This window comes from Coptis chinensis, chromosome 6, assembly GCF_015680905.1.
Source record: "Coptis chinensis isolate HL-2020 chromosome 6, ASM1568090v1, whole genome shotgun sequence".
Classification (NCBI taxonomy): domain Eukaryota; kingdom Viridiplantae; phylum Streptophyta; class Magnoliopsida; order Ranunculales; family Ranunculaceae; genus Coptis; species Coptis chinensis.
In genome coordinates this window covers 98,694,993-98,709,970 of record NC_141461.1, presented here as the reverse complement: position 1 = coordinate 98,709,970, position 14,978 = coordinate 98,694,993, and the positions used below count along the sequence as shown (strand labels likewise).

The window sequence follows — 14,978 nt, the reverse complement described above, 5'->3', positions numbered from 1 at the left end:
TGCACTCAGGTTGGGCATGGGAGTTAGGAAAACAGACTAATAACCTTGTTTGATAGCATAGTTTCTTCTGTAGCTCTCGAAAATTCCAGCCCATGCCACGGATAGGATTGATACTGCCAAACCAATTCCAACTCTCTGAAGCTGAGAGGCACCATGAGGGTGACCAGTGATGCGACAGGACAATGGAACAAAGATGGAGTAAAATAAAGAGAGTATAAGAAAGATGCTTATTCCTAAGAAGACAGGCATACATGTGACTGGAAGTTTTAGACTTCCCATATGCCTGCTGAACCGACAGTGTGAGATACTCTGTCAAGACTACATTCAGCATTATCGTGCAGCTGGCTGGTATGGGAAGAAGTTTCAAGAGTATCTTGACTTCTTCTACGGTTACGATGCAATGCTTCCAAGGATTTGGATCCACGCCATCCTCTTTCAATTGCAACGCTGCTTTGTCCAAACACCTATAGAACAAAATACATTCTCTGAGAAATAATTGAGCGCAAATGTAGATCGAGGAACAAATTCATAAAATATAAGCATACTCGGTAATGGTGCCTTAGATTGAGTCATTGTAATTAAGGTTGTTCGGTAATGCTTAATGCCTTAAGAAGGTATTTTAAATATTGACTCAGTAACCGGTTTGGGATCAAATCCCAGCAACCAAGTTGGATTGTTGTTAGGGTAGTTATAACACGGATCTCGGATCAAACTAATAGACAGGTGTCAATGTAAAAAGGTATCCTATAAATACTTGTAATCAGACAGAACAAACTAATCAAAATTTTCTATTTCCTCATTTCTTGTTTTCATTCTATTATGGTATCGGAGCATTTAGTCTCACAAGAAAGAGATCCTTCATCATCAGAGATAAGATTTTTTTTTTAGATCCATCCTCTTTTTTCAATTACTTGATTGATTTGTTACACTTGATTGTTGTTCATCTGTTGTTGTTGATAAATTTGATCGATTATAGATTTCTTTTCAATTTCTTGATTCAAAAACCCTAATTTTTCATCATCATCAATTCTTTTTGTTATTATCATGGCTCAAAACATCACTTTCCACAACATCAATAACTTCATCTCTATCAAATTAACCAAAGACAATTTCAAAGCTCGAGATCCAGTTTGATAATCTCAGTTTATTCGTTGGTGCCAGAAATTCCCCCAATATCCTTTTGCTTTCCTTTGGTTTGCTCCAGTCCATCACTCACCAATTTAAGCATATGATCAAACCTCTCTTCAGTCCTCCGATCGATCTCTTCTCGTGATTGTATGAATTGTTCCCGAAGCTCCAAGTTCCACCTGGCACTCACACTAAGTACCTAACTAATCATTTTGATTAAGTAAAGTAAAACAGACTTTTAGAACTATTTAATTTAGAACTCCTGACAAGACTACCCTCACTTGAATACGTAAGACAGTTAAACCCTCATGACCTCTTCATGGCTCGTCTCCTCCCTACTTTGATAAAATTTTCTACACTAATGCGCACAATTGCATGTTTTCACCTTACTAGTTGTGCAAAGTTCAAGTGGTCCAAGTTGCACATGTGGAATTGATCTTCTGCAACTTAACGCATTAGAAAAGTTCAGCTATCTGCCTATCTTTGCAAATAAGAATAATGAAAATCAATATTTTTAAAAAATAAAAAGAAAGTGTTGAATTTTAATATTCTTTGGGCCAACTGCTAGTGACCTCAGGAAGTACGTGAAGTCCCACACTCTCATCTAGCATCAATACAGAGAAGAGACTAGCATCATATCTTGATCGTCAGAACTTGTTTACCAAGTGAAACGGCTCACAGCCCCAAGAAAAGAACAAAAGATGGAACATGTACCAAATCATTTAGTGTTCTCTATATGGGAAAATATTATTTACATAAGGTAATTAACCGAGACCCTCTTCAAGTTTTATTACCTGCTTTCCAAGAGACTCCCCATGGCCATACCCAAGTATTTATTTCCTCTGGAAGGGTCACAGGGGATCAACAAGGATTAGTATTGTCTTACTTTACAAAACTAACATCCCTGAGTAGAGAGTTCTGTTAAACACTTGAACAGTAAGCAACATGAGCAGTAAGTAAACACTAGTTTCGGGACACCACCAATATATGTCAGTTGTTGAGGCTCTCCCGTTGCTTGAGATATACATTTTGTCCGTCATATTGACCCCCCAGGGCCTGAAGAATAGCGTAAATGTGTAATGGAAGTATTAGTCAACCACCATAAAACTATTCTTGGTGATGATCATGCAAACGAAGATAATAGAGAATTCTTTGAAAATCTTAGAGTAGATTCAAAGATTACTATATTAGTAATGAAGAAGCAACTCTTCTTACAGCAGCATTCACTGAAGATGAGATCAAAGAAGCTCTTTTGAGATGGATAGCTATAAAGCCCCAAGCCCAAATGGATACACAGCTCAATTCGTCAAGTTCAGTTGGTTTGTGATTGGGGAGGATTTCTGTAAAGCCATTATGTATATGATACGTACATACTCCCTAAAGGTATCAACTCCACTTTCATGTGTTTAATAACTAAAATTCCTAATCCTTCAAAGGCAACAGACTACAGACAACTTATTGCCCAATCATCTACAAGTGCATTACAAAAATACTTACCAAGAGAATGAAGCCTATTATGCACTCATCAACTTGAATCAAGATGTCTTCATACCAAAAATATTCAACAAAGACATACGATCTGCTTATTTCACATGAGCTCATGTGAAAAAACATGATAGAAAGGGTATCTCCCCTAGATGTTAATTGAAGGTTGACATTAGTAAAGCTTTTGATACTATGCACTATAATATCCTTATAATAACTATAAACAAACCCCAGATCAAACTCCAGCTGCGCCCCTGCTTGTCATCGTACTCCCTAATTGCATCTTTCTTTTATGTTATTATAATGAATTTCTCCAAAACCACAATTTATAAAAGAACCAAGTCAATTCAACCAACCATGTTTTAGAATGTTGTAACTGAATAAGTAACATGCCTAAATATGAAACACTGTGTCACCTGTTGTATGCAGATAAAAGAAAACAATAGAAGACAAGGACAGAATAACAGGTAATAACCAAGGCGCGGATTAGGCTGTCCTTAAGGAAAGATTTCGGCCCTTCCAATGGTGCGAGAAAGGCAAAATGGCGTCTTCCTCACAGGATTCAATGGTTAAACACTCTAACTTTGCATTAGAATAGACTACCCTCTAGAACGACAATATAACTCTCTTTAACACGGGGCCGACAGAAGAAGAGAAGAGAAGAAGATTGAAGCAATCAAAGACTTATCTGTTTTAGGTGTAGGTAAGAGAAGGGTGTATCACGACTTCAACTAAGCGTTTTATTTGGTGTGTATGGAGGAAAAAGACTTATTTTCGCCTTCTCTCTCAATATAGAAGCCAAAGAAGAACTTTGATACCGAGTTCTCTCTTACGTGTCTCTCTCTCTCTACGCATTTACGTGATTGATTCCCTCAATGAACACATCCCTGTGTTTATATAGAGGTATGATCGAATCATAGATGGAGAAGGACACCTCTCTAATTCGGTTTTGGGGTTTCACAAAACCAAATCAAAGTAGAACTCTCAAGTCGATACATGAGAATCCAATTGTAAGTGGAACTCCAGCCGAAACTAGTTCAAAAAGAAAAAGTTTAGGTTATTGATAATCCACTACCCACTAGACTAACTAAGGAGTCTTGAAGCCCCTAAACCACGACCAGAAGATTGTTTTGATGCTAATTTTGGTGCGTGTGTGGCTTTAAGATGAGTCCTCCCTCCTAACACAAAAGCCTTTGTACCCTAAGGGCAGCCAGTGAATTATGCTAGAGGTTCACCTCAAATACCTCACTAGCTAGTGGTGGTTCATCAATGTGGGACTAAACAACACACAAGTATTTGAAATACACATGAAGATTCCAACATCACCCACTCTACGGATGAGTTCAGTAATCCTCACTCTGATACGTGCTTAAATTTTCTTTTATCTTTTTGTATTTCAGTCATAGTTATTAACAGTGTCTCATGTAGTCTTCCAAAAACGTAGGTTGAAAAAAGAGTGAAGTTAGTTGCAGAAAAACAAAAAACTAGAGAGAAAGAAAACCACAAGGAATTTACAAGCCATCTTGGACATGACTTTAATATACAGTTTGAGATGCCAGGTTTCAACACACTCATAAGCACACCTATATATTACATCCCAACAAAACAACGGAGTCGAGAAAATCACATACGAATGCTAAGCAATAGTAGCACCTTGTTTAGCCTTTAACACCATCTCCTCTGTGGTTGTGTCGATGATTTCATTTACACACTTCAAACTTATGCAGTAATATCTACCAATAGTATCTGGCCATGCACAAATTAACACATCAGATACCAAAGATGGAAACTAAGCAAGAGATAATTGGCTAATAATAGGATCACAATCAAGAGGAAAATTAAATCTTATTTTCTCCTCTCATCTTAAAAGCCCAACAAAAATCCTTGCCAACTATCGCACTTGATCAACACTGTAATCGTACTATTTTTCCTACAATTACATCATTTACTTCGAATTATCATGTGCATTTATTATGTAAATCTAAAATGCTCCCAGGAATAGTACAATTTATACTTCAATTCCTTCATCCCTAATGGCAAATATGTCGTAAAAGTTGACTATTAGGTCTGCGGAGTCCTACTTGCTAGTAGCATGGTCGATGAAAGGACTTCTTACCCAATCAGTGAATATCCTCTTTTATGTCTTTTAAACCTTTTAAAACTAGTAAAATTTGTTTGTAGGTTATCTAGTTGGTTACAGTTTGTGACCTGTGCATAAATTGGAAACATAAAATGATGGTTATAAGCAAAGTTCTCTTTTCTACCGTGTCAAAAATATATATATATATATATATATATATATATATATATATATATATATATATATGGCTCCTAAATGGACCTTAAATAAGGACCAAATCTAAAACAACCACAACTTCACCTACAAAATGATTTAAAACCTAATCTTTTGTGCATATGATCTACTAACCATAAAGAACATCTCTACAAAAATTCAACTCATTTGACAATTTTTAACATTGGCAAAAGATGATTGCAAAAATTAGACATTTTTGGACCGTTAGATATATATATGGCACCCATCAACCCAATAACTTAATCAATATGAGATGCCAAAGTAACACGCACCCGAGCAACAATGCCTAGTTTCTCCAACTTTTGTACTGCATCATCGACATCAAAGTCACATTTCTCACCAAACTCGTCCATTATTAAGTCTTCACAATGTTGGTCAAGATTCTACACGTCACATTAACACAACTCACAAGTTAGCATACTTTCAGACAACCCATAAAACATATACTAAACTGACAATAGAAACAAGGAGGGTGAACAACACTTCTCTCGTAGTTTTACCCTGTTCCATCAAAATATAGAATGAAAGAATCACCTCTTTCACTTGTAAGTTCAAGTTATTTCGTCTATTCAGAAATGCGCAACAAACATGTAAACATCATTATGTATGTGTACAACACATGCACATACATTGCATGTGTATACTATACATACACACACCATTGTGCATGTGACATGCAAACACTATTATTATGCTTGTGTATAATACGCATGCTCTTTGAACAATCTAATTTTTATGTTCATACACATTAATTTATATTTTAGTTTGCACGTACACAAATTTAAATTATACATATAAAGTTGCATTCTAAATCATTGTTTGTAGACTTGTTTGAATTTGTAACAATATAGTTAAATAAAGTAAATTTCTCGTGTTAGTTCTAAGTTCTAACGTGAAATGTGAGTGGGCTAGTGTGGTCATAAGCAAAATTGAAAACTGAAAAGTTGTCCCGACCCAAACCTAGAAACGAAATTAAGGGTGTGTTTGTTATGATGGAAACACTATGGAAAGGAAAGGAAAGGAAAAGAAAATAAGAGTGGTCCACCTTTTCCATAGTTTTTAAGGCGTTTGTTTACCCATGGAAAGGAAATGGGCTTTTCCATATGGAAACAAATGGAAAAGGTTTTTGTGTCGTGGTTTTACCCCTTAGCTAAATATAGAATGAAAAAATTTTGTGGAAATGAAAGGAAAGGAAATAGATAGATAGGGACTTACTACTAATACACCCATGACCCAACAATACAATTATTCCTTTCCATAGCTTTTTGAAAAACAAACGTGATTATTCCTTTTTAGGTTTTTTACTTTCCTTTTTCAGGTTCAAATTTAAATTATACATATTTGCATTCTAAATCATTGTTTGTAGACCAAACACATACCATTTAAAATTATTTCCTTTCCATTCCATTCCATTCCATTCCATAGTGGACCACCCATTTCCTAAAATGCAACTTTGTCTTAGGGTCCGTTCTCTCTGTTTTAACAATGCCGTCTGATCCAAACTCTAATTGTTGGGCCCGAAAGCCCACAATTAAACTTAGTATGGACCTAACCCGACCAACCCAAACCCATAAATGTCACAACAAACTTAATAAACTGGCAAAAGTAGCATCGAACATCAAACTTCACTCCCGCCAGAGCCAGACCATTTTCTCCCAATTCACTAGTCGATCCAACAAATAATTTCCATTTCTCTCCTTACATAAACCCCGTAATTCTAAACCTTAACAATCTCTTACTTTCAAGTGACACCTCAGAAGAAGCACGAGATGGCGAGTTACCCCCACGGGGACTATGAATGTACGTCTGTTTATTATAATTATTATTATTATTATTATTATTATTATAGTTGATGTTATTGAGTGTGGAAATACTAGTTATCAGTTGTATGTTTTGTTCCGTAGGTGGGAAAAAGGATGAAGTTCCTGTAAGTCTAATATATAAACTCCATAATTTATATTCCAAGGGACTTCCTTTTGCGGGACCAATCTCCACATTGAGGACAAATGAAGCTGAACTGGTACACTATTTTGAATTATGATTTCTTGTTGATACTCAAGACTCTCTCTTAAATAAGGTTTCTTTTTTAACTTGTTATTAGGTTCAAGCTGTCCTTCAAATGCTGGAAGGGTTTTCGAGCTCTCTCTTTTATTGGGATGATGACAGTTTTTGTCCCAAAACTGGGATTTATCTGGAACATGTTTGTCAGACAAGTCTCACTTGTATACTCACTCACTTTACATATACTGCAACTTGCTTACACTTGGTGGAGATTTTCATCAAGAATGTTGACATGTTATCTTTCACTTCACCTCCTACATTGAGGGCATTTGGGAATTCTATATCTATGTGGCTCAAGGTATCTTTAAACTTCTTATACTAGTTTTTGGTTTAAGTTTTATCAGGAAATAACTTACCTTGTTTTATGAAAAATAGGTTGCGGAGTATAGCTTTAGAAGAAGAAAAAAATATTGTGGAATCTAGTACTCCAACGCTGCTGGGACTGGCTAATACTTTATCAAGGTGCTTTTTTTGCTAATTATGATCATATTACCAAATATTTATTTGCAATAGAAAAATATTATTTGGTACATCTGAGTAAGACAGTGGATATTTTCCTACAAGGTTCCCTGACGAGTGATGATATTCACCTTTGATTTAGTTTAAGTAGTTTATCATGGTTTGCATCTGCATCGATTGCACATATACATGTCTGCAACTTGAAGAGTGCTTTTGTTTCAAGCAACTTCAGGGGATTTTTTACTTTCTTTTGCATTTGTGCTTTCATGTAGAGCTAATTAACTGTTAACCTGTGGTTGAACAATCTGTGTTCCCGAGCTGATTATTTGCTTCAAACAGTGCAAGGAGCAATTCCCAATAACTATTTTAACCGTCAACCTTCTTTTCCAGCTGCTGAAATCGCTGTTTATATCCTTGATCACCTTTACATCAAATTTACCGAAATTAGTCTCGTGCAAGCTGGAGAGGTTGTAGGAAGTAGAATTATCATCCTTTATTCTCTGTGTTTTCTTCATTGTCTATTGATTTTTGTGATTTTCATTTTCACTTTAAGATCCCTAATTCCAGGAAGAAGCATACCTGATGCTACTATATATACTTGTTGGGAGTTCACTGCTTTATATGGAGGGGATTGACTCCTGGATCTACAACGGAGTTCTTGATGATCCTTATGAGGAGGTATATTTGATTTTTATGTATTTAGCTTTTACTCTTGCATCTACAACTTTTAAATCGATGTTTTACATATATACACCATATGGGGAGGGATAGAGCCACATTCTTATGTGCACATTATAAATGAATCCAAACAAAGTCATGGACTTAAAAGTTGAATTAAAGGATGATTTTTTGTAGATATGAACTCCCTACCATGGAGAACATGCTTACAAAAATTCAGCTCATTCAAAGAAGTCTAACATTAGAACATGCTCACAAAACTTTTAGACCGTTGGATGAAAAGTTAAAAAATGAACACAAATGAACACTATATATATATACTAGGTATTACCCGTGCCGTACGGCACGGTTTGTTATTGGGCGGTAATTATATTGAATGCATTTGCTTATTATGCATTATTTGAAAACAGAATTGACTTAATCTGTCTCAATCCTAACTGAGCGTAAACTACTAACATTTAAGTTACATGAGCGTAACTGCTTACAAATAGTTAGTTATTCACACAATACCAATGCCTGAATAAAGCTCATTTTGAAGCTGTTTCTGTCACCTGATTGCAATGCCATGTTAAATATGTTGTGGCAATGTTAATGTTGATCTAAAATCATAAAATTTCATCATCAGTTAGTACAAAGGCTCTTATTCGAATTTTGTTTGTTCCCCTCATCAGTTATTCATATTCAATAATAACACATTAAGATAATTGGGTTTCCAGTGACAAATTACAATAAGTAAATAAATGTTATGTTGTGTACTTCTGCTATCTACAAAGATAGATCCATACCTTTTAATCTTATAGTCGCCAAATGCTTGGCACATGTGTGTATGTCACTCAGTCAGTTAGATTTCCTATGAGTGTCAGACCGATAAAAGAGCAAAGACAACATCAACATTAAAAGACGGATTTCGAGAGAGACTTTAAGAAGTTAACGACATTTCCATGGACTACCTGGGAGCGTGACTAAAATAAGGCACGTTGTAGATGATTGAAAGGAACCAGAGTTGTCTCATGTCCCATAGTACATAGCCAAATCCAATACAGTATGGATGTAGTCTAGGGCCCACGGAGACTAACATGGGGTGCTATAAATTCATTCAAAGAGCAATTGAACTACAACCAGCTTCCTTGTGAATCCCATTAGCTGCCATCACCATCCTCATCTTCTCGCCTTTGTCCCATCGATCCACGCAAAGATATATATTTGACAACACCACATAGTATGCATCATCGCTTGCACCATTCTGAGAATTGACCACACCAACCTCCAGCTCCACTCGCTTTGTCATTTATGTTTCTGAGTAAATCCTGCAAGGTCCAAGCAAAGCCCCCTAGACGACATCATTTGGCTTCTTTGCCATTTATAGAGCGTAAATTCATTCGGAGGAAGACTTATAGGAATTACGTAATGAGAAGCTATCCTTTTCATCAATAATCAGGAATATGTGACATAAATATCCTTTTATCAATAACCAGAAGAGTTTTACAAAGACTCTAAACTCCAGAGTGCAACCCTACCAACTGCAAAGATTAAGAAAAATTTCGACTCTAACTACTAAGACGTCAAACAGAAGGCATCCAGTGAACTGAACACAGTTGTCCATCACACCTAACTGTCAACGCTTGAGTTCTCCTGCCTATGCTGCTGCTTTCTGCGGATAGATAACAATTGTGAGTAGAACAAGCAACTTAAACCAAAGAAAAGTAGCAGTCACAATTTTTCATTGGAGATCAGCAACTGACATCAGTATCAAGTGTTTGTAATCTGCTCATCTTGGCCAATAAGTTGCCACAAAACTGAGCGGCCTTATTTTTGTACTCTTTATTTTTTTTTCCTTGGAGACTTTATACTCGAGCTTTATGGCCCTGTTTCAAAAAAGATTAAACCCCAACATACATTCAGTGAATAGACACTGGACATCATTGAATTAGGTGGTACGTTACGTTGAAAAAGGCATAATGCATACCTGTTGTTGGGTTCAATTTCCAATGCATTCTTAATATCAATCTCAGCCAGGTCCAAATCAGCCAGTTGGATGTAAGCTTGGGCTCGTCTATAGAGTGCCTTGACATTCGTACTTGCAAGTTCTAGTACCTACAATATTATTAACGGAACATTAATCCTCAGGACCCTTGCTTTGATGTGATTGAGTTGTAGGTATAAGTTGGTCTTCAGTTACCTTTGTGCAAAGCTTCTCTGCCTATTTGTAGTCCTTTAACTTCATCTTGGAAGCTGCATTGTTCAAATTTTATCCCCTTACTATACCCAAATGGGTCTCACGTGTCCTTGCAGCTATAATAATCTCTATTATTAAAAGGGCTCAATTAAATTCCCAAAGCCCAAAAAAAAAAAAAGTCACACACATCCACAAAAAACACAAGTCTGACAATCTTGTAGTATGATACTTATGTTACAAAGGTCATGGATCATGGATACCATTGTTCTGACTTCCTGCTGTGCACAGTGCACTTCTCTGCCAATCCCATTTCCTATTATCCACTCTTCATTGGTTGACTCCAGTATGAAATACCATGTTACCTGAATACCTGATCGTTCTCAAGAAGGATAGAAGATCAACAGAGAAGCTTAAAGACTGATTAGCAGGTTAGAAATGTGGAAAAAAATAACACTGGAGTTTACCCAAAAGGAAGTGCCTAGGCGCCTTTTCTGCAACCAAAGTCCATGTGAGCAATACCAATATTCCCTTTACCTAAAACAAATGAATATTTTCAAGTGATTCTCGGATCATATTTCTATTTTGGATTAATCAGCATGCACCAAAAAGCTAATCTCTTATCTCTGATCTTACATCCATGTGAGGCACATGTCCACTTAGTATCCCTGTTCTTCAAATCAAGATTGAGACTTAGATTCTTGATAATCATAATTGTCTACATTTGGCTTGTCTAGTACATGCTCTTGAACTCTTGATACACCATTACACTCTAATAAATAATAATAAATAAGAACATGGAAGTGCGCAATTATACTCACCATGTACCACAATTTCAGGAAAAAAGAAAGAATTATTGATACCAAGTGGATAATTCTGATTTTTGTTTTATTTCATATCGAAGTCAAGTGTGTGAAAATAAAAGTATATATGTATTAGAATGAAACAAAACATTGTAGGGCTATATACGTGAGCAATATGTTGGAGAAAGTAAACTGAGTATATTTGAGTGATTAGCAAGTTTAGGTATATCCTTAGAACCCTAAATGAAAACCAAAAGCAGTCGTTGAAGAATACATACCAGGGAGAAGATGGAGTTCTCCAACAGGAATTCTTTGTCTGAGCATGACTGGCGAATGAACAACTGTGTTGGGAATGTTTTGGAGCGAGGAAACACTACCAGTAATTGCATTCATGCGTAAATAATAGATAAACTTATATGTACGGCTATAGTGTGCCTCGTTCTTTAAGAATGTTAATGGAGGTTGATCAAGCTTCTAGAAGAGACATATTTATGTACGCAAAACTTCAAAGATTGAATAAAAACAACTATATGAAGAAGAGATGAATTTACCAGAGGAACCCTCGCATCAATGATATACCTTTCGATGATCCAGAATGAAGCCAACAATGCATAACTTGGGGAAAATTTACATTGAAGGAGTGGTCTGAGTCCCAAAGAATTGCTGAGAGCATTGAGATCATCAAGGGTGAAAATCACAAATTGGCAGATATATAGATCATGTAAATATTTTAATAAAGATGTGGGACTAATTGTCAACACTATATTTCGCATAACTGTAGGTCATTACTGAAAGTGGCTGATTATATGTCAATATAAACCTTCCAGGCGGTCAATCAACCATAAAAAGCAAGGAGAATTTATGGCTAAGAACCAATATAAGGGAAAAAGGAAATATAATAGCACCTAGGGGTTTGAGATTTTAAATGATGTCCGCAGGTAGAAGCCATATCCTTTGTGATGGTAAGACAAATGGGGCATACCGGTGGACATCCATAAGAAAGACTCACGAGACCTTAATAACTTATTCCAAGATTTGATTGCTCCTAGTTCCCCCTAATAGATTTATCAAAATGGCAAAATAGCCTATTAGTTCTTCCTAGCTTTCTAAAATAATCGACAATGAGTATTCTTTGAAAAAAAGAAGCATCAAGGACATGATTTTGCCAAAAATTAGTAAAAGTATTAATAATAACCAAGAGAAACCATAAATGTACCTTGCTTTTACAATTGCTCCAATAGTTCTATGATACGTGTTGCTTAGCCCAAATTTGAGGAGACGAAAACGGAGATAATGACAATGATTATTCCTTTGGGTTTGGTTGTATTCCCTTAGCCTTAATAGACTGAATAGTGTTGTTGTACATCATATCCATTGCTCTTTTGTTGCGATTCTAAGATTGCCTGAACATATCCACTCTCTGGTATCCCTTCTCGCCACATTGGTACCACAACATAGACAGTAAACCTTTCTCCAGCTGTATTTCTTCCCGATTTTTTGAGCTTTAAAACTGAGATGTGAGCCAAGGTTTAATCTTACTGCAAAATAACAGCCGAATGCACCCTAATTTGCGGTGAGTGGGATTGGTGGAGGTAGCTAAAACCAAATTATAATATTAACGACGTTAGACGAAAAAATTGTGGTACTGAGTTGTACTAAACAAAGACAATTCGTAAAGCAAGAAAGAGTGTTACTGAGTTGTACTAAACAAAATACTTTAAAAGTGTCAAAGGGCGCAGCTAATTAAGGGAAAGAAACGTCACCCACAAACAGGAAAAGAGAGAAGGAAGCGGCAATATAATCGCATATGCTACTTTTCATGATATAAATAGTTTGTAGAAGCATGCTAATGTACAAAGACCATCTAAATCAACTCCATTGACAATATGTGTTTTCAGTGGCAATTAAACAGATAGATACCATGAGCTCGATGTCCACATAATCTTAGCGAAGATGTTTTGCTAAACAAAGTGCATCAAGTCGTGAAGTTTTGTGACCTTCTTAATGACAACCATTTGAATTTTGCCTGTAAAAAACAAAGCAAATATTAGTTCATGGCATCGAGTAGACCAAATTTTATAAGAATGAAGAGGGCATTATATGTTAAGCATTGGAAAAGCCTGCTATTGAGGTTGTTGATATAGTGGAGGTGGAAGCACTTATTGAAAATTAGAGAGTCCACAAAGTAGGTCCATAGTATTAACCGTGAGTCCAATTATCATTTTTTTCATCGTGTACATTATGCAAGTTTCGTCACTAACAGTACAAACACAAACAGGGATTATATCACGAAATTTCTCATTTTATTTTCTAACAGTGTAATGTATTTCGGATAGTTCAACTGGAAGCCAAAAATATGATTTCTTCATCCAATGTTGGTAAAAAAAACACAAACATTCATTGAGCGGGTACAAAAGTAACACAACAAAATCTATCAGAACTCAAAAAGGACAAAAAAGAACAGTAAACAATCAAGGTGGCTGTTATGTCAGCGTAGAGTTTTATCTTTTTGTTTAGCTGTACTACATAAACAGAGTAATAAAAAATAACTTAAAATAGATGATCAAGTAGTGGGCACAGGGCTAATGAAAATGTTTGAACTGTCCTCTACTAAGCAAGCTAAAAATCCTGAACCCAAACAATAATATAATGCTGTAGTAAATCGTAATTCATAATACGTTACCTTAGCTTTCTTCGGTATCTTGATGATTGTCTTCATATTTATTAAAAAGTTGAAATTGAAAGCATAACAAATGGATAAATTGAACTATTTGTTCTCCAAAGGGGTTAATAAATGTCAAGAAGGGTGGTTGACATCCTCATCCTCAGATGGGTCATATTGACTATCATATTCCTCTTCACTTTCAGCATGCTCATTCTTTTCCATTATGAGACGCGGCTCTTTCGTAACTTTATTTTCTTCAATCACCGCTTATAACTTGCCTCGCATAGCTTGATGTTCTTCAAGTAGTTTGTCAAAAGTTTAATTCTATTCGGTCGGTAGCATAGAGTATTTTTTTTTTTGTCCTTATAGTTGAAGTCTTCGATTTCAAGATTTGTGGGCTTCTTGTAAAAAGCAATTGCTTTCTTTGCAGCATCTTGTTCCGATGTATTTTTGTCATGTGAACGTATTCCTAAGAATATCTTCTGCTTTTTTATTCTGGAGATTTCAACTTCTACCCATGCCTCATATAAATTATCGTGTAGGGTGCATCCGTAGGAACTTTTGCGCATGTTGAAATGCTTGAGCATGTGGTGGAGTAAGGTTTTGAAAGAAATGGTGTAAACTGACATGCCCGATTCCATGACCTACATATTAGGCAAAATTGTTAGTTGTGCTATTGAATTGAAAAATACTACCAATGGGCAACCAAGCAAGATAAACAATATGCATGTTCATAACCACAAGGAGAATGAATTAAAGTTGTTAGTTTATAATTGAAGAAGACATAGAAAAAGGTTAAGGCCTAAATTGTTTTGCACCACTTTGCGCATAAACAACCCAATACAATTGCAGCAAGCCTTTAGGGGGCATGGCTATTGTAGGGTTCTAACATGGATTTTATATTGCAGTACCATTAACAGTTGAAAGCATAAACTGATGCGTGGGATGATAAAATGATGCCTGGGTGATTAACTTAAATGCATTGAAGATAGTATGATGCAAAAAAAAGAGAAAAGAAATAAAGAACTAAAAAGAAAGAACATAGAAAAACAAACAACAGTACGCAGAAAGACATTTGGCGGCGCATAGATAGGGTCAAGTAACGCAATCATAATCAATATCTGGTCAATGACACTAAAGCAGTATGCAGATGATAGGGATGTACAAAAGCAAATATTTGGTTTAAACCTTTGTGGGATTTAGAAACGAAAT

At 35.9% G+C, this 14,978-nt stretch overlaps 3 long non-coding RNA genes across 3 annotated transcripts; 1 reads left to right on the top strand and 2 right to left on the bottom strand.

The window, feature by feature from the left end:
• Window positions 1-4,259: 4,259 nt before the first annotated feature.
• Window positions 4,260-5,472, bottom strand: LOC147496012 (uncharacterized). Its single transcript, XR_015197921.1, has 3 exons — window positions 5,411-5,472; window positions 5,200-5,310; window positions 4,260-4,359 (listed from the first exon to the last, which is right to left on the bottom strand). It is a non-coding gene; the product is annotated as an uncharacterized LOC147496012 (long non-coding RNA).
• Window positions 5,473-6,557: 1,085 nt separating this feature from the next.
• Window positions 6,558-8,353, top strand: LOC147496011 (uncharacterized). Its single transcript, XR_015199606.1, has 5 exons — window positions 6,558-6,727; window positions 6,832-6,947; window positions 7,029-7,450; window positions 7,838-7,914; window positions 8,015-8,353. It is a non-coding gene; the product is annotated as an uncharacterized LOC147496011 (long non-coding RNA).
• A 1,011-nt stretch (window positions 8,354-9,364) lies between these two features.
• LOC147496010 (uncharacterized) lies at window positions 9,365-13,155 on the bottom strand. The gene is made up of 5 exons (XR_015199398.1): window positions 13,022-13,155; window positions 12,318-12,639; window positions 10,305-11,764; window positions 10,092-10,219; window positions 9,365-9,990 (listed from the first exon to the last, which is right to left on the bottom strand). It is a non-coding gene; the product is annotated as an uncharacterized LOC147496010 (long non-coding RNA).
• Between the last annotated feature and the right edge of the window lie 1,823 nt (window positions 13,156-14,978).